At 52.5% G+C, this 20,409-nt stretch overlaps 1 protein-coding gene across 1 annotated transcript in view; it reads right to left on the bottom strand.

Annotated features, from left to right (window-relative positions):
- Positions 1-20,409, bottom strand: part of LOC140899221 (leucine-zipper-like transcriptional regulator 1) — a 51,527-nt gene that overhangs the window by 5,679 nt on the left and 25,439 nt on the right. The gene's annotated exons all lie outside the window — the stretch shown is intronic.

The raw sequence follows: 20,409 nt of genomic DNA on the forward strand, positions 1-20,409 counted from the left end.
TAAGATACAACCTGAGATCCACCCAGAGATCCTCAGAGGAGATAGCCTGACCGTGGACACTTTCCACCGTGGCTCAAACATTGGGGGGAAAGAATTGCATCAGAAATGTTGGTTGGCAAGTGATCTACATGTGTCCCTAAAAAGGATTTTGAATGATTCGTTGGTTAGATCGTCAGCTTCCTGGTATGAACCAGGTACTCATGATGTGTGCAATGAGAACACTGATCCACTACTCCCTGCCACCAAGTGGCTGCTAACAGGCACCAGAACTAGAAGTTGAATTCTGAGAGAACAGAGGACTGCAATCCTGGAATCTGCTAGGTGGAATTCGGGGGTTCTGAATGTCCCTGACTGTATTTAAAATCAAGCACAGAAAGAAGAAGTTGTCCATGTAACTGGGTTGCCCCTGCTCAGGACTGTTTCCCTTGCACTACCTGCTCCTACTACCTTACTCTGATCCCCTGGTAACCTGACCCTGCCTGCCTCCTTACACTTGACTTTCGATCTCTGGCATAACTCAGAATCTAATCTCCTGGTATCTGACCCAGCCTGGCTCCCGACTCCTGGTCTGGCCGCTAGGTCAGACTGCCCACGTCAGTTTGCATGGACCACTTAAGCCACAGGAGTGGGCTTGATGCCAGTAAAATAGACCTGGCCAAACTTCTGGAAGCACTGGACACTCCCAACTGGGCTGCCTGACTTCAGGCTGACAACTAAGCCTTGGAGGCCCAGGTCATTCAGCTGACCTCGGAGAAAAAAGTGTCACCTACCTTTCATAACTGTTGTTCTTTGAGATGTGTTGCTCGTGTCGATTCCATTCTCGGTGTGCGCGCACCCACATGCACAGCTGTCAGAGATTTCTGCCTCAGCGTTATCCTTAGGGCTGGCTGTGGTGCCCCCTGGAGTGGCACTCCCATGCAGTGGTATATCAGGTGCTGCCTCCCTCCTGGCACCCTCTCAGTTCCTTCTTGCTGGCAACTCCAACAGAGGGGTGGGGGTGTGGGGGGGAAATGGAATGGACATGAGCAACCCATCTAGAAGAACAGTTAGGAAAAGTAGTTAACCGGTTTTTCTTCTTTGAGTACTTGCTCATGTCAATTCCTTTTCAGGTGACTCACAAGCAGTATCAACAGAGGTGGGCTTGGAGTTCATAGCTTAGCGGCATGCAGTATTGTCCTACCGAAACCAGCCTTATCCCAGGCCTGCTGGGTCAGCACATAATGGGACGTAAAAGTGTAGACAGACGACCATTTGGCCACTCTATAGATGCCCTGGATAGGCACATGGGCCAGAAAGTTGCCGAAGAAGTCTGCGCCCTTGTAGAGTGGGTGGTGACGATCGCCGCAGGTGGCACCTTCGCTTGGTCATAGCAAAAGCGAATGCAGACCGTGATCCAAGAAGAAATTCTTTGAGTGGATACCTGGTGACCTTTCATCCTGTCAGCCACTGTGACGAACAATTGCATCGATTTACGGAACAACTTGGTCCTATCCACACAGAAGGCCAGAGCCCTCCTAATGTCCAGGGCACTTAGCCTGAGCTCCTCTTCTGACTTATGCGGCTTTGGAAAGAAGACCAGTAAGTCAATGTTCTGGCTCCAATGAAACGGAGACTACTTTAGGAAGAAAAGCTGGGTGTAGCCTTAGCTGGACCTTGTCCTTGTAGAAGACCATGTACAGTGGCTCCGAGGTGAGCACCTGAATCTCGGATACCCAGTGGGCCGACATCACTGCAACCAGGAACGTGACCTTCCAGGAGAGGAGGAGAGAGCAAGAAGCCAAGGGCTCAAAGGGAGGACCCGTTAGCTGAGACAGCACCAGATTCAAGTCTCACAGAGGGATGGGGTCTCTGACTTGTGGGTAGAGGCACTCCAGGCCTTTAAGGAATCAGGCCATGATTTCCTGAGCAAAAACAGACCTACCCTGTAACGGTGGGTGGAAAGCCGAGATGGCCGCTAGATGGACCTTTATCAATGAGAGGGACAATTCCTGGAGAACCATAGAATATCAGGGTTTGGAAGGGACCTCAGGAGGTCATCTAGTCCAACCCCCTGATCAAAGCAGGACCAATCCCCAACTAAATCATCCCAGCCAGGGCTCTGACAAGCCTGACCTTAAAAACCTCTAAGGAAGGAGATTCTACCACCCCCCTAGGTAACGCATTTCCAGTGTTTCACCACCCTCCTAGTGAAAAAGTTTTTCCTAATATCCAACCTAAACCTCCCCCACTGCAACGTGAGACCATTACTCCTTGTCCTGTCCTCTTCTACCACTGAGAATAGTCTAGAACCATCCTCTTTGGAACCACCTCTCAGGCAGTTGAAAGCAGCTATCAGATCCCCCCTCATTCTTCTCTTCTGCATACTAAACCATCCCAGTTCCCTCAGCCTCTCCTCATAAGTCTTGTGTTGCAGACCCCTAATCATTTTTCAGAGTAACAGCCGTGTTAGTCTGTATTTGCAAAAAGAAAAGGAGTACTTGTGGCACCTTAGAGACTAACCAATGCTCAAATAAATTGATTAGTCTCTAAGGTGCCACAAGTATTCCTTTTCTTTTTGCTAATCATTTTTGTTGCCCTTCGCTGGACTCTCTCCAATTTTTCCACATCCTTCTTGTAGTGCGGGGCCCAAAACTGGACACAGTACTCCAGATGAGGCCTCATCAATGTCGAATAGAGGGGAACGATCACGTCCCTCGATCTGCTGGCTATGCCCCTACTTATGCATCCCAAAATGCCACTGGCCTTCTTGGCAACAAAGGCACACTGTTGACTCATATCCAGCTTCTCGTCCACTGTCACCCCTAGGTCCTTTTCCGCAGAACTGCTGCCTAGCCATTCGGTCCCTCGTCTGTAGCGGTGCATTGGGTTCTTCCGTCTTAAGTGCAGGACCCTGCACTTATCCTTGTTGAACCTCATCAGATTTCTTTTGGCCCAATCCTCCAATTTGTCTAGGTCCCTCTGTATCCTATCCCTGCCCTCCAGCGTATCTACCACTCCTCCTAGTTTAGTATCATCCGCAAATTTGCTGAGAGTGCAATCCACACCATCCTCCAGATCATTTATGAAGATATTGAACAAAACCGGCCCCAGGACCGACCCTTGGGGCACTCCACTTGATACCGGCTGCCAACTAGACATGGAGCCATTGATCACTACGCGTTGAGCCCGACAATCTAGCCAACTTTCTACCCACCTTATAGTGCATTCCTCCAGCCCATACTTCTTTAACTTGCTGACAAGAATACTGTGGGAGACCGTGTCAAAAGCTTTGCTAAAGTCAAGAAACAATACATCCACTGCTTTCCCTTCATCCACAGAACCAGTACTCTCATCATAGAAGGCGATTAGATTAGTCAGGCATGACCTTCCCTTGGTGAATCCATGCTGACTGTTCCTGATCACTTTCCTCTCGTGTAAGAGCTTCAGGATTGATTCCTTGAGGACCTGCTCCATGATTTTTCCGGGGACTGAGGTGAGACTAACTGGCCTGTAGTTCCCAGGATCCTCCTCCTTCCCTTTTTTAAAGATTGGTACTACATTAGCCTTTTTCCAGTCACCTGGGACTTCCCCCGTTCGCCATGAGTTTTCAAAGATAATGGCCAATGGCTCTGCAATCACAGCCGCTAATTCCTTTAGCACTCTCGGATGCAATGCGTCCGGCCCCATGGACTTGTGCACGTCCAGCTTTTCTAAACAGTCCCTAACCACTTCTTTCTCCACAGAGGGCTGGCCACCTACTCCCCATGCTGTGATGCCCAGCACAGCAGTCTTGATCTTGTTCGTGAAGACAGAGGCAAAAAAAGCATTAAGTACATTAGCTTTTTCCACATCCTCTGTCACTAGGTTGCCTCCCTCATTCAGTAAGGGGCCCAAACTTTCCTTGGCTTTCTTCTTGTTGCCAACATACCTGAAGAAACCCTTCTTGTTACTCTTAACATCTCTTAAGCTTAAGATGCAGGAGTTAGTCCAGAATAAGCTGCACTGAAGCCCACTTGGGACGAAAAGACAATTACCTTTTCTATAACTGGTGTTCTTCAAGATGTGTTGCTCACGTCTATTCCACAATAGATGTGTGTGCTCGCCACGTGCACTAGTGTCAGAAGTTCTTCCCCTAGCAGTATCCATAGTGGAGCACCCCTAGTGACCGCTGGAGTGGCACCTTCATGGTGCAGTATAAGGGGCGCTGCGCGCTCCCCCCACCCTCAGGTCCCTCTTGCCAGATAACTCCGGCAGAGGAGAAGGAGGGCGGGATGTGGAGTAGACATGAACAACACATCTCGAAGAACACCAGTTACGAAAAAGGTAACCGTCTTTTCTTCTTCAAGTGATTGCTCATGTGTATTCCACAATAGGTGATTCCAAGCTATATCTGTTGGAGGTCAGTAAGAGTTCACAAACTCTTGGGACGGAGCACAGCCCTGCTGAACCCGGCATCTTCCCTGGTCTGGGAGACAACTGAATAATGCGAGGTGATCGTGTAACCAGAAGGCCATGTGGCAGCCCTGCAAATGTCCTGAATGGGGACATGGGCTAAAAAGGCAGCTGACGAGGCTTACACCCGAGTCGAGTGTGCCCTCCCGATTGATGGCGGAGGGATTCCTGCCAAGTCATAACAGGTACAGATGCATGAGGTGATCCAGTTGGAAAGCCGCTGAGTGGAGATCGGCTGACCCCTCATGCGTGCAGCCGAGGCGATGCACAGCTGCGAAGACTTCCTGTACGGCTTACTCCGCTCCAGATAAAAAGCCAGAGCCCGTCTCCAACATGTGGAGACGGTGCATGTCGCTGGATGCATGGGGGTTGGGGAAGAGGACCGGCCGGAAAATGTCCTGATCCATGTGGTAGGCGGAGACCACCTGCAAGAGGAAAGGGGTGTGTGGCAGAGCTGGACCTTAAATTTATGGAACACTGTCTATGGGAGCTCGGACATCAGGGCCCTGAGTTCGGAGACCCGTCTAGCCGACGTGATCGCTACCAGGAAGGCTACCTTCCACAAGGTGTGTGACCAGGAGCATGTAGCGAGCGGCTCAAACAGGGGGCCCATCAGCCAGGCCAGCACCAAGTTCAGGTCCCACTGAGGGACAGGGGACCTAGCTTATGGGAAGAGATGATCCAACCCCTTAAGGCATCGGCAGGCCATGGTATGGGAGAATACCGTGTGCCTCTGCACCGGCGGGTGGAAGGCCGATATGGCCGCCAAGTACACCTTGACAGATGAGTGTGCCAGGCCGTGGTCTCTAAGGTGAAGGAGGTAGTCCAAAATGAGCTGGATCGGGGCAGCCATGGTGGAAACGCACCGCTCAGCCACCCATTGACCACTTTGCCAAGTAGGCTCAGCACGCGGAGGGTAGCCTGCTTTCCAAAAGGACATGCTGGACCCCTTTTGAGCATGTCCTTTCCTCCTGGCCTAACCACTGAGCAGCCATGCTGTGAAGTGGAGCGCCGCTAGGTTGGGGTGGAGGAGGTGGCCCTGGTCCTGGGAGAGCAGGTCTGGACGGGACGGAAGGCATCGGGACGGAAGGCAGGAGGGCATCGGAGATAGCGCCCCATCTCAGCCCGCCCCGGAGCAGAACTGGGAACAGAAATGGTTCTGTTGAGTTGTGAACACGTCCAATTGGGGAGTTCCCCAGTCTTGGAAGTCTGTGCACCACCTCTGGGTGAAGAGACCACTCATGCTGAGAAGTCCCTGCTCAAGCGATCCACCCGCGAGTTCCGGGTGCCTGGTAGGTGGTAGGCCTGTAGGCAAATATCGTGGGCTATACAGAATTCCCACAGCTTGAGGGCTTCCAGGCAGAAGGCGGAGGAACGGGCCACGCCTTGTCTGTCGATGTAAAACATTGAGGCCATGTTGTCCATGAGAACCCTGATTACCCTGCCTGCCAGGTGCAAGTGGAAGGCCATGCATGCCAGCTGGATTACCCTGAGCTCCTTGACATTTATATGGAGGGCCAGGTCCTGTGCAGACAACAGACTTTGGGTCTGAACGTTTCCCACATGGGCTCCCCACCCCAGATCCGAGGCGTTGGATACAGTTCCAGAGATGGGGGCCTGCCTCTGAACGGGACCTCGTGGAGCAATTTCCCTGGTGAGGACCACCATCGTAGGGAGGTGATCACCAGTTTGGGCACAGTGAGGATCGTGTCCATCCTGTCTCTGGCCTGGGAGAAAACTGAGGCCAACCAGAGCTGGAGGGGCCTCATCCTGAGTCTGGCGTGACGAATCACATATGTGCACGCCGACATGTGACCCAAGAGTTGGAGACACGCTCTGGCTGTTGTCACTGGAAACCTTGTGACCTTTCAGGGTCTCGAACCTATCCAGTGGGAGGGAGGCTCTGGCCGACGTGGCGTCCAGGGGTAAACTCTATGCATTGTACTGAGACTAATGTGGACCTGGTGTTGTTTACTAACAGGCCCAGAGTGGCGCACATGGACAGGAGGAGTGCCAAGTGGTTCTGTACTTGCGACCGGGAGCTGCCCTGGACCAGCTAGTCATCCAGACAGCGGAAGATCTAGACCCCACGGCACCTGAGGTAGGCTGCTGCCACAGACATACACTTTGTAAATACACTGAGGGCACTGGACAGGCCAAATGGGAGCACTGTAAATTCGTAGTGTTCCTGCCCAACCATGAAATGGAGGACACTCCTGTGCCCCTCCAAGATATGGATGTGGAAGTATATGTTCTGCAGATCGAGGGTAGCATACCATTCCCCGGGATCCAGGCAGGGGATGATGGAGGCCAGGGAGACCATGCAGAACTTGAGCTTCACCATGTACTGGTTCAGGCCTCACAGGTCCAGGATGGGCCTGAGCCCCGCTTTGGCCTTCGGGATAAGGAAATAGTGGGAGTAGTACTCCTTGCGTTTGAACTTCGCTGGCACCACTTCCACTGCTCCTAGTCCAAGGAGCCACCCCACCTCCTGCTCGAGTAGATCCTCGTGAGAGGAGGTCCCCCAGGAGGGACGGGGGCAGAGGGTGGTTGGGTGGGGTACAGATAAACTGGAGGGTGTAGCCCCAAGAGATGGTGCTGAGGACCCATCGGTCCGAAGTCAGCCGCGACCACTCCGGGAGGAAAGCACACAACCAGTTGGAGAAGGGAAGCTTTATTGGGGGTGGATCCCTGATAAGAACTGGTAGGTCGCCCCCAGGCATCCCGTCAAAACTACCGTTTCTCTGCCTGTTTGCCTTTGGAGGACCCAGGCTGAGGGGCAGACCGAGACTGCCTCTGGTGCCATTTCTTGTAGTCCCGTGACTTTTTATAAGGGGGCTCATATTTAGAGTGCGTGGCCTTGGTGGGAGCCTGCTGCTGCTTAAACTTAGATGTAGCCAGAGCTGGAACATAGAGGCCCAGAGTCTTAAGCGTAGTGGGGGGGGTCCTTCAAGCCACGCAGTTTTATGTCTGTCTGTTCCACAAACAGAGCCTTGCCATCAAACAGGAGGTCCCGCAGGGAGCTCTGCACCTCACTGGACAGCTCAGACAGCAGGAACCACCACACCCTTCTCATGGACACCACGGAGGCCATGGACCACACGGCCGTGTCCGCCGCATCTGCCGCTGCCTGCAGGGTTGCCTTGGCAGCTGCTGTACCCTCCTCCACCAGAGCTGTGAACTCCTTCCTGTCATGCTCCTGGAGGGAGTCCTCGAACTTGGGCAGAGAGCCCGGAAGATTGAACTTGGCCCAGGAGAGCCTGATGGTTTGCCACCCATAACTGGAAGCTCGAGGACGAATACATTTTTCTTCCAAAGGAATCCAGCCTCCTTGAGTCTTTATTCTTCGGAGAAGGAGCTGGTTGGCCTTGCGTTCTCTCTGGTTGACCGACTCAACCACCAGGGAGTTACAGGTAGGGTGGAGGTAAAGGTACTCATGACCACTGGCGGGCACAAAATACTTGTACTCCGCTCTCTTAGAGATGGGGGCCAGTGAGGCCAGGGTTTGCCACAAGGCATTTGAAATTTTCACCACCCCTTTGTGGAGTGGCAAGGCCACCCTGCCCAGTACCAAGGTGGACATGATCTTAAAGAGAGAGTCCAAGGGCTCTTCCACCTCCTCTGTCTGGAGGTTGAGGTTTGATGCCATCCTTTTCAAGTGTTCCTGGTGGGGCTTTAGAGTTCTTTTGCGGTATGGAGGGCCCTAATCGCCTCATCATGGGTGGGCGAGGAGACAGGCACGGTACTTTGCGTGTTCATCGGCATCGGGGGATCCGTTCCCTCGTCGCTCTCCAGGCACAGTGCCGAAGATGTGCATCCCACCGACTCCTTCCTCGGAGGCCGGGAGAGGGAGGCCGACGACCGTCCAGAAGCTCCGGCCAACCGAGTGAGCCCCCACTGGGGGCTGCATCGGGGACTACGGTGCACACTGGTACCACTATGCCAGCCACAGGGCCCGGTGCACTGCACCACCTTCAGTACCAGCGGAGCAGGCAGTTCGGCTTGGCTGGCCTGACCCATCGATGGAGAACTATGAAGGGAGGGCGGGATGACATACGACCTGATGCTGTCCCTGGACCGGGAGGAGTAGCAACACTGGGAGTGATGCTGACCATGAGACCGTGACCCCGACATGGAAGAACAGTACTGCCGGTAGCAGCTGCTCTGCGATTGGCTCCGGCGGGCGAACCCGCGCCGGCGATCGATGCCCAGGGCTACAGGAGAGGTGCCGAGGAGGGGTCCTGAGGAGGGGTCCTGGAGTGAGGCGACGAACGAGAACAGCATCAATGTTCGTGTCATGACTGGCTACGGCAGCCCTGCTGAGATGAGGACCTGTGTCGTCGTCTGCCTCAGTCCCATCGGTATCCGCTTCTCGAGACAGAGTGGTGCCTGGAGCCTCTGTCAGATGGAACCCAACCAGACCCCTGGTGGGGGTCAAAGGCGACCTGCGTGGACTAAGCACAGGATGGTTGCTGAGCAGTGAATGGCATCAGGAACGTTCCCTCGACCAAGACTGGTATTGAGCCGGGGGAGACTGTGGGGATCCCACAGGCGTTTTGCCTTTGGACCACGGGGCCAACATTGGCGGTGCTTCTGGTACTGGCATGGACATAACATCCTGAGTTGCTTGCAGGGCCTCTGGTGTGGAGGGCATCCAGACATCCAGGGAAGCCTGCTCCAAAGGGGCCCGGGCTACTCCGCTCGACCTGAGTCAGAGGCCGAGAGGATCAAGGACTGCCCAGCATGGGTCTAGCCTCTTCCCCAGTTTTGCTCCAGTGCTGTGGCGAACAAGGCCTCTTCTTAGCCTCCTTGGCATGTCCCATGGATGGGAAGTGGTGCAGATTGGTAGACAGTGCAGGTGGGTCATCGCATACCGACGCCCCGGTACTCGGAGCCTAATGTCTCTTTCTCTCTTGGTCCGAGGTTTAAACGACTTGCAAATCTTGCAGCGATTGCTGAGATGAGTTTCACCCAAACAGTGTAAACAGTCTGAATGCAGATCACTCACTGGTATCGGTCGCCCACAAGCATTGCATGACTTAAAACCCGGGGCCCAGGTGCACTAAACTAAACTAACTCCAGGTACCAACACTGAATGAACAAGAGTTCTGGGGACGAGCTGCAGCAAAGCTGGAGCAGAGCAGTTCTGAAGCACTTTCACTGGCAACAAGAAGGAACTGGGGGTGGGGGAAGTGTGCAGTGCCCCTTATACTGCGCCATGGAGGCGCCACTCCAGAGGTTGCTAGGGATGCTCACCTACGGGTATTGCTAGGGGGAAAACTTCCGACATCGGTGCACGTGGAGAGCATGCACACCTATTGTGGAATATACATGAGCAATCACTCGAAGATGATCACCTTTGTCCGCAATCCAACAGGTGAGAACCATCTCCATTTGGCCACGTAGATCGCTCTGGTGGAGGGCTTCCTGCTTCCCAACAGAACGCGCTGAACCTCCACCGAGCACGGCTGCTCCTGCGCATTTAACCACGCAGCAGCCAGGCTGTCAGATGTAGTACCGCCAGGTTGGGGTGCAGAAGACTGCCATGGTTCTGGGACAACAGGTCCGAACTGAGCGGTAGCTGGAATGGGGTTGCTACTGAGAGGTCCAGAAGGATGCTGAACCAGTGTTGGCATGGACACACTGATGCCATGAAGATGATCCTCGCCCTGTCTTGTCTGATCTTCATGATGACCCTGGGCAGCAACAGTACCGGAGGGAAGGTGTACATCAGATCCCGTGACCATGGGAGCAGAAAGGCATCAGACAAGGCTCCTCTGTCCATGCCTCCAATCAATCAGGAGACGTGGCACTTTCTGTTCTGTTTGGAAGTGAACAAGTCCACCTGGGGAGTTCCCCACCTGCGGAAGATGGAGCTGACCACCTCCGGATGAATTTGCGGCGAGACAAGAATGTCCTGCTGAGGCGATCTGCCAACGGGTTCTTGGATCCCAGAAGGTGAGCGGCTACGAGATGGATATTGTACTGTAGACAGAAGTCGCAGAGCCAGAGGGCTTCCCAGCAAAGGACCGATGACCTGGTTCTGCTCTGCCTGTTGATATAGAAAACTGTAGCCGTTTTGTTCGTCAGGACCCTGTACAACCCTGTCTTGTATATGAGGTAGAAAGGCCTGGCAAGCCAGTCAGACCGCCCTGAGTTCCCTGACATTGATATGAAGGGAACCATCTTGAGTGGACCAACAGCCTTGAGAGTTGAGATCACCGAAGTGTGCTCCCCAGCCCAGGTCTGAGGTGTCGGAGACAAGGATCACCGATGAGGATGGGGCCGCAAAAGGAACACCTTCCAACCGTGACGAGGGATTCTGCCACCAGATGAGGGACGCCAGGACGCTGTCCGGAATCCTGACTACCCGGTTCATGCTGTACCAGCTGGGGACACAGACCGACGCCAGCCATGCCTGAACAGGTCTGAGGTGGAGTTGTGCATGCCAGACCATGTAAGTACATGCTGCATGTGGCACAGCAGCCTCAGGCACGTGTGGGTGCTAGTGAGTGGGTGGGCCTGCAGGCCCACAATAAGGTCTGAAATGGCCTGGAACCAAGTCTCAGGGAGGAAAGTCCTGGCCCGAGTGGAGTCGAGGACCGATTCGATTAACTCTATGCGTTGTATTTTGTCTCATTTATTATAAACCCCAGGTCGCGACAGGTGAAACAGACCAGGTCAAGATGCCTCTGCACCTGACCTGGAGACCAGCCCTTTATCACCCAGTCATCGAGGTACAGGTATATTTGGACTCCCCGACATCTCAGGTAAGCAGCCACTGGTGCTATACATTTTGTGAATACCCTCGGGGCCGACGAAACACCAAAGGGCATCGCCAAGAACTGGAAATTGCGCCCTCCCAACATGGAGTGGAAGAAGCACCGGTGTCCTGGGAAGATGGAAATATGGAAGTACGCGTCCTTTAAATTGAGGACGGCGTACCAGTCTCTTGGATTCAGGGCGGGGATGATGGATGCCAGGGAGACCCTGTGGAACTTCAACTTCTGGAGCTACTTCTTGAGGCGACGCAGGTGGGTCTGAGGCCTCCTTTTGCCTTCGGAATTAGGAAGCAGCGGGAGTAGAATCCTCTGCCTTCCATGTTCCGAGGAACTTTTTCCACTGCCCCCAGGTGAAGGTTTTTGATCTCCCGAATAAGGAGTTGCTTGTGAGAAGGGTCCCTGAAGAGCGACGGGGGAGTGGGAGAAGTGGTCAGCTGTAAACGGCAGGGTATAGCCCGAAGAAACCATATTTAGCACTCAGCAGTCCAAGGTGACACAGGACCAGGCCGACCGGAAAGGGCGGAGGCCATTGAGGAAAGGGAGGGTTTGGATCCAGTACATTGGCTGGGGCACTGTCTTCGAGCGTACCCTCAAAATGACTGCTTCTAGCCTCCCTGACTTCTGGGAGAGTCAGGTTGAGCAGCCGGATGGGAAGAGGATGGGTAGCGTCTCTTACACGCTTTGTCCTTGTTCTTTCTCCTGGAGGAGCCAGACCTGGGAGCCCCCCACAACCTAGACTGCATCTGAGGAGGAGGCAGAGGGCAGAATGGCTTCTTGGACTGCTGAGAGGTGTGCAGACCCAGGGAATGGAGGGTGGCTCAGGTGTCCTTGAGCCCATGGAGCCTAGAGTCAGTCAGCTCAGAAAAGAGCCCCAAACCCTCAAATGGCAGGTCCTGTATCGTGGTCTGCATCTCCTGAGACAGCCCAGAAGCCTGCAACTAGGAGCTGCGTCGCATGGCTACCACCAACACGACCACCCTGGCAGCCAAGCCTGTCGCATCCCAGGCTATATGGAAGATTCCCCAGGCCACCGCCGTGCCTTTGCTCACCAACGCAGCGAACTCTTGGGCACGAACCTGTGGGAGGGCCCCCGTGAACTTACTAAGGGAGTCCCACAGGTTAAAGTTATAACATCCCAGCAGGGCCTGGTGGTTAGAGACCTTAAACTGTAAGCTGGCCATCGAATAAACTTTTCTCCCAAATAAGTTGAGTCTCTTGGTCTCTATTTTTTGAGGGGTCCGCTGGAGTGGCCCTGTCTGTCCCTTTCATTCACTGCAGACATGACCGGTGATGCCGCGGAGGGACGAGTATACAGATACTCAAAATCCTTGCAAGGACACAGTATTTCTTTTCCGCTTTTTAGGATGTTAGCGGAATAGATGAGGGCATTTGAATGGATGAATGGACTATAAGGTGGATAGAAAGTTGGCTAGATTGTTGGGCTCAACGGGTAGTGATCAATGGCTCCATGTCTAGCTGGCAGCCGGTATCAAGTGGAGTGCCCCAAGGGCCAGTCCTCGGGCCGGTTTTATTCAATATCTTCATAAATGATCTGGAGGATGGCGTGGATTGCACCCTCAGCAAGTATGCAGATGACACTAAACTGGGAGGAGAGGTAGATACGCTGGAGGGTAGGGATAGGATACAGAGGGACATAGACAAATTAGAGGATTGGGCCAAAAGAAATCTGATGAGGTTCAACAAGGATAAGTGCAAAGTCCTGCACTTAGGACGGAAGAATCCAATGCACTGCTACAGACTAGGAAGCGAATGGCTCGGCAGCAGTTCTGCAGAAAAGGACCTAAGGGTTACAGGGGACGAGAAGCTGGATATGAGTCAACAGTGTGCCCTTGTTGCCAAGAAGGCCAACGGCATTTTGGGATGTATATGTACGGGCACTGCCAGCAGCTTTGAGGGACGTGATCGTTCCCCTCTATTCGACATTGGTGAGGCTTCATCTGGAGTACTGTGTCCAGTTTTGGGCCCCACACTACAAGAAGGATGTGGAAAAATTGGAAAGGGTCCAGCGGAGGGCAACAAAAATGATTAGGGGACTGGAACACATGACTTATGAGGAGAGGCTGAGGGAACTGGGATTGTTTAGTCTGCAGAAGAGAAGAATGAGGGGGGATTTGATAGCTGCTTTCAACTACCTGAAAGGGGGTTCCGAAGAGGATGGATCTAGACTGTTCTCAGTGGTAGCTGATGACAGAACAAGGAGTAATGGTCTCAAGTTGCAGTGGGGGAGGTTTAGGTTGGATATTAGGAAAAACTTTTTCACTAGGAGGGTGGTGAAACCCTGGAATGAGTTACCTAGGGAGGTGGTGGAATCTCCTTCCTTACATATTTTTAAGGTCAGGCTTGAGAAAGCTCTGGCTGGGATGATTTAGTTGGGGATTGGTCCTGCTTTGAGCAGGGGGTTGGACTAGATGACTTCCTGAGGTCCCTTCCAACCCTGATAGACTATGATTCTATGATTTGACAAACTGATTTGGCTATTTTGAGCACCCCTGAGTGGACGGGCAATGTAATTTTTGCTGGTGTGGTGGCCAAGATGACACTTCAGCAACCTCTTCGATTTGCAAGCCCAAATTCTCCATCACTCATTTAAGGAGGGCCTGGTTCTCCTTAAAATCGTCTAGGGGACCGCTGGTGTGGGAGGGTCCGACCACCACCTCGTCCAGGGACGACGATGATGATTGACTGGCCTGAGGGATGGTGTCACCCCTTTCTTTGTTGGGGGAGAGCTCCCTCGGCGCCAGAGTATGGGGTGCTGGTTCTGCTTGTGCTGCGGTGCCATGCTCTGATTGCAGCACTGGGTGCACCTCGGCCCGTTTGTCCAACATGGCCAGGGAAGGCTAGACCAACATCACCAGCACCCCCCATGGATTCCAGGACTGCCAGCGGGGTGGGGGGGGAGGGAGGGAGAGAGAGTGTCGGTGTCACAGTCCCTGCTGTGTTGGCACCACGGCTGGTGACGTCTCAGTCTCCTGTGTCGGAGGGGAGTCACCCTGCTTCGGTGACAAGCTGAGAAGTCACGGTCTGATCCAACCACTGCCCCTCTGGTGACCACGGCAGAGCTGTTGAGGCCTGAGTCTACCTACTGACCCTGGTAGGCAAACGACAGTGTGACAGGGAGTCGTGCCACCTGCCAGAGGAGCAGTACCAGGGCGAGTGTGACCGATGTCGAGACCCCGAGTGATGGGGACTGACAACAAGGAGACCTTCTGGGAGAAGGTGTTTGGCATATAGACGACCTATGACTCTTGGTACCAGCAGTACGGGGAGCGGCGCCATTAGTCCGGAGTCCCCGGCCTAGTAGGAGGGGAATCTCAACAGAGATCTTGGCCATCTGGCTGGTGAGCTAGGGTACGGTGCCAGGTCCTGCGGTTGCAGTGAGGGGGACTTGCATCTGTGATTTGGTGACCTCCGGTGTTCCGCCAGTCTAGGCTGCAATACACTGGTGACCTTCCCCTTCGGTGCACAAGCAGAGCCACACTGGTCACCTGGCATGGCACCTGCAGAATTGGTCGGCCTTGTCCTTGGCTGCCAAGACCACTTCGGGCACTGAAGGCCCCATCACAGTGTTGCCGGCACCCAGTGCCAAGAGGCTGAACAACAGCTTGAGTTGGTTCGTTACCCGGTGTGCTGCACCCAATCATCACAACGGGGTGGAGAAGCAGAAAAGTTTATTTGAAGCTTCAAAAAGGTACAGGGAGAATAAAATCTCAAATCCTGCACAACAGAGCAGGAAGTTACACAGGCTTTTATACATCCTTTTTCCCAGCATACTTATCCAATAGCAAGCTGCTCCAAGTATCCATATAGCCAGCCAATCCAGTTCCCAGCTAGTTCCCTGATTCTCTGTATCATTTGTTAAACTATACATAAAGCTGCTTTATTCAGCATTGTTCTTCCATATCTCCCCTGTTTGGCCTTGCTTAGTTTCAGGCAGTCTGACTCTGCAACATACTGTTGCAGATTCTCAGCATAACTGCTGTGTGTGCCTCCAGGCAGGGGGGGCCAAGGACACTTGGGCCTAGCACACAGAGCTGCTGCGAGTGCCTCCAGGCAGGAGGGGGTGGGGCAAGGACACAGGGGCCTAGTGCAAGGGGGCTTCATCGACACTCGTGGTCTTCCATCCCCTCGAGTTACCTAGTGGCCATGCCCCAGTGTTCCCAACAACAGGCTGGGAACCCTTGGTGCTCCCTGGGGTCGGGGGCAGGTCCTTGGCAGGGTTGCTGCATCCAACCTCTGTGGTACTCCCGTGACTCCCCGTAGCAGGCGCATGGCCTGACAGCAGTCCTCTGCCTGATGCTCCCTCCAGGGGACAGAGGACTCCATTTCTTCAGCACCGGCGAGACGGAGCAGTGCTGGGCCGAGTCCGGGGCTGCGCTGCACACTGAGACCAAAGTACTGGGCATAGGTGCTGCAGTGGAGGGTTCCGATGCCGGACAGAGCAACCTCCATCAAGAATGCCCTCAAGCAGAGATCCCGTTCTTTCTGAGTCCGTGGGCGAAAGTTCTTACAGATGCGGCACCTGTCCTTGCGATGGCCTTCTCCCAGACACCTAAGACAGCTATCGTGCAGATCGCTGATTGGTATCGGCATGCTACATGACGCACATGGCTTAAAGCCGCGGTAGTGGGGCAAAGTCCTAACAGGGGACTCTCTTGACTAACTAACACTATTAGCTAACTAACTATGAAACTATGTACAACCACAACTAGCAAGTCAATGGATAAACTGCTACCGTTCTTGTGAAGCAAGACAAGACACTTCAACCAACCATCACGGGCGGTAAGAAGGAATTGAGAGGGTGTAGGGCCGGTGGTGCCTGATATGTTGCCGCATGGGAGAGCCACTCCAGGGGGTGCCACAGTCAGCCCTATGGATACCGCTAAGGCAGTAAACTCCGATAACTGTGCACATGGGTGCACACGCACCAAAAATGGAATTGACATGAGCAAGCATTCAGAGAAGAACTAGGTATTGCAAGAGCAAGTCACACAATTGCATGCTGAAAACACTGCACTCCAGACATGGCTCACAGTGCCCTGTTCCCTGATATGTCTGCAGGAATGGTTTGATGGTAATCACCAGGGATTCCATAGTTTTATAAACCAGTGCTGCCTCCTGTTCATGATGCATCCTGAGTCCTACACTACTGATTGTATAAAGGTAAGCCTGGTTATCAGCCTGCTGTCCGGGGAAGCCTCTCCCCTCTTGGAGTGTGACATTTTGGTATTGTCAACTTGGGACATATTCCTGAAAGTCAGTTCAGTGCTGTTTGGAGATCTGCACCAAACTCCAAAAGTGGAGGCCGCCCTAAGAAATCTCCAACAACGGCAGAGCACTACAGGCTCATATGCAGTACAATTCTGTCACCTCATGGCTGATACAGATCGGAACGAGGTGGCGCAGCTATACCAGTTATGGTGGGAAATGTGAGACGAAATTAAAGATGAATTGTCCTGAGTGGAAACTTCCGCAAGTCTGCATGCCCTCATGGATCTTACCATCCATACAGACAATTGGTTACAGGAACAAATGGAGGGAAAAATGGGGGTCTTGCAACTATTTTATCATTTTCTCTTACTTCTTTATCAATGCTTCCTACCAAGCTAATGCAGGTGGACATGGGCTGTTGACGGCTCACCCCCGTAGACAAGAAATGACACTGCCAACACCATCTCTGCTTCTATTCTGGTGAGTCAGGTCACTCCATCTCTGCCTGTCATGTACGCCTCCAAGGTATCAGGAAAAAGAGCTCCCCCACACTTTGGTCTTGACTGGAACACACCCTGAACTCTGTCCCAGGGCTCCCCACTTGCAGGTGCTGGTCCAGTAGCTCATCCCCAGGATGACCCTGCAAACTCCTGTCTCACTAGTCCTCATCAGGTCAGCCTCACCTCAGTCCCCGGAAAAATCATGGAGCATGTCCTCAAGGAATCAATTCTAAAGCACTTAGACGAGAGGAAAGTGATCAGGAACAGTCAGCATGGATTCACCAAGGGAAAGTCATGCCTGACTAATCTAATTGCCTTCTATGATGAGATAACTGGTTCTGTGGATGAAGGGAAAGCAGTGGATGTGTTATTCCTTGACTTTAGCAAAGCTTTTGACACGGTCTCCCACAGTATTCTTGTCAGCAAGTTAAAGAAGTATGGGCTGGATGGATGCACTACAAGGTGGGTACAAAGTTGGCTAGATTGTCGGGCTCAACGGGTAGTGATCAATGGCTCCATGTCTAGTTGGCAGCCGGTATCTAGCAGAGTGCCCCAAGGGTCGGTCCTGGGGCCGGTTTTGTTCAATATCTTCATTAATGATCTGGAGGATGGTGTGGATTGCACCCTCAGCAAGTTTGTGGATGACACTAAACTGGGAGGAGTGGTAGATATGCTGGAGGGTAGGGCTAGGATACAGAGAGACCTAGACAAATTGGAGGATTGGGCCAAAAGAAATCTGATGAGGTTCAATAAGGACAAGTGTAGAGTCCTGCACTTAGGATGGAAGAATCCAATGCACTGCTACAGACTAGGGACTGAATGGCTAGGCAACAGTTCTGCAGAGAAGGACCTAGGGGTGACAGTGGATGAGAAGCTGGATATGAGTCAACAGTGTGCCCATGTTGCCAAGAAGGCCAATGGCATTTTGGGGTGTATAAATCAGGGCATTGCCAGCAGATCGAGGGACGTGATCGTTCCCCTCTATTCGACATTGGTGAGGCCTCATCTGGAGTACTGTGTCCAGTTTTGAGCCCCACACTACTACAAGAAGGATGTGGAGAGAGTCCAGTGAAGGGCAATAAAAATGATTAGGGGACTGGAACACATGACTTATGAGGAGAGGCTGAGGGAACTGGGATTGTTTAGTCTGCAGAAGAGAAGAATGAGGGGGGATTTGATAGCTGCTTTTAACTACCTGAAAGGTGGATCTAAAGAGGATGGATCTAGACTATTCTCAGTGATAGCAGATAACAGGACAAGGAGTAATGGTCTCAAGTTGCAGTGGGGGAGGTTTAGATTGGATATTAGGAAAAACTTTCACTAGGAGGGTGGTGAAACCCTGGAATGAGTTACCTAGGGAGGTGGTGGAATCCCCTTCCGTAGAAGTTTTTAAGGTCAGGCTTGAGAAAGCCCTGGCTGTGATGATTTAGTTGAGATTGGTCCTGCTCTGGGCAGGGGGTTGGACTAGATGGCCTCCAGAGGTCCCTTCCAACTCTGTTATTCTATGATTCTATGATTAAGTCAGGTGCACCGACTGCTTTGCAAACACAGGTGTGGCTCAGGTTTTCAGATTCCCCTGCAAAGCAAGATCACTCCCAACCTCATAGAGACTACTGATGGTTCCCCTTAGTCTTCAGGTCCAGTAATAGAGGAAAAAACTCCCCTGGAGGCCATGATACAGGGGCACCAAGAAATGTTACAATTTAGCATGACCCTTTCTCCACACTTTCTCCTGATCCTCGGTATCTCCTGACTGGCTCTCCACAATCCACTAACGTAGTGGCAAGCACAGGAAGTCTATCTTCCACTGGATTTTGTCAGCAGCACTGTTGGGGGCTAATAGATCCTGTTGCGGCACCTAAACTCAAGAGGCTCAGGTGGGGGTGGCTATCCAGGCATAACCCTCTGTTGAAACTACATCGGAATGCCCGTTGAAATACCAAGAATAGGATGAAGTTTTTGAAAAGAGGAGTGCAGAAACCCTGCCTCTACTCCAAGACTCTGACTACCCAATAGAGTGCAACCAGGAGCAAAAATACCACTGTCTGGAAGGAGCTCACCACCCAGTCCAGGTATTCACTGATCATAAACATCTGGAGCACCTACATAGGGCAAAAGCCTTAAACCAACAGCAGCTTCGATGGGCCCTATTTTTCTCCCAATTTGATTTCATCATCACATATCATCCCAGGTCCAAAAATGGCAAGGTAGATGCACTGTTCTGAAGATATGGTACTAACCTGTGAGGCCCCAGCCAGGAATATCCCCTCATTTTCAAATCCCATAACTTTCTCAGTGCAGCTCTTCACCAGGATGTACTCACTCTGATATGCTCTACCTCTGCCTGAGGAATTCCACCTGACAAACAAGCTATCATCAATAAGCAAACCACGTGACTCCTGGGAAGGGATCACATATATAAGGGACCATATCTATGTTCCCCCAGGACCCAAAAAAGTTGCAGTCCTGCAACTATGTCATGACTTTCCCCCAGCAGGACACTGGGGTACTTTAAGGTTCCAAAACCACTGGGCTACAACTCACAGACGGGCTCCCTAGAGTAATGGCTCCATCCAAAAACTGATGTCTATATGCTTGTGGGGTAAAACCCATCCTGACTAGGATAGCTTCCTTGACCTCCACATACAAGCCAGCCTGTTCATCAATCAGGACCTTATATGCAACTGCTTCCCCAGTCAAAAATGGGGCCATCCTGGCCTCCCAGGATGACTCTTCCCAATCAGCTGCACTAGCCACCCATTCAAATGTGCGAGGGAAGGCTTCTAGTCATCCTGCAGCCCCAATTTTTCCAATACATGGAACAGCCTGCCCATGGAACCCATCCCTGTGCTAGATTGACTCCTGGTACCCCATTTCTCTAGCTGTTGTAAGAACCATTTGTGCAGCTGTCACTGACCTCTGGCCAGTGTTGTTGTACAGGGAAATGTACATCCTGCTCTTTTTGCTGGGTTTCCAGGGAATGGAACAGAAGATTCTGAATTTGTTTCTGCTGCTCCTGCTATTGTAGTGGGCCTGCAAGACTTCAGGTGTACACCACCTTCCATTTTGGATGTGAGACAGGGCCCCCTCACGACACAGCCTAGTGATACAGAAGCTCCGCCTTGCTGCTCAATCAACCCTCCTTAATGGGAGGGGAAGGGGATCTTCGGAATCCCACCACTGGTATCAATTGTTATGTGGTGCACTCACTGCCAGAGCATCCCATCACGCCAGGATTCAGCACTGCAGTGACTTCATCTTGAGTATTCCCCCTTTTGTTGGCCAATCAGTTTCTGAACTGGTCTTCTGGGTCACTCAGTCCTCCAACCAGGTTGCAGTTAAAGTTCAGTCCCCTTCCAGGGTAACAAAAGTCCAATTAAAATAAAATATCCAACCAACTGAATTTCTGCCCCTCTTGGGCCTGACAGGTCTCCCACTGCCTTTCCTCCCCAAAGACTCCAGCAGCT

The sequence above is a fragment of the Lepidochelys kempii genome, chromosome 16, assembly GCF_965140265.1.
Source record: "Lepidochelys kempii isolate rLepKem1 chromosome 16, rLepKem1.hap2, whole genome shotgun sequence".
NCBI classification, from domain to species: Eukaryota; Metazoa; Chordata; order Testudines; family Cheloniidae; genus Lepidochelys; species Lepidochelys kempii.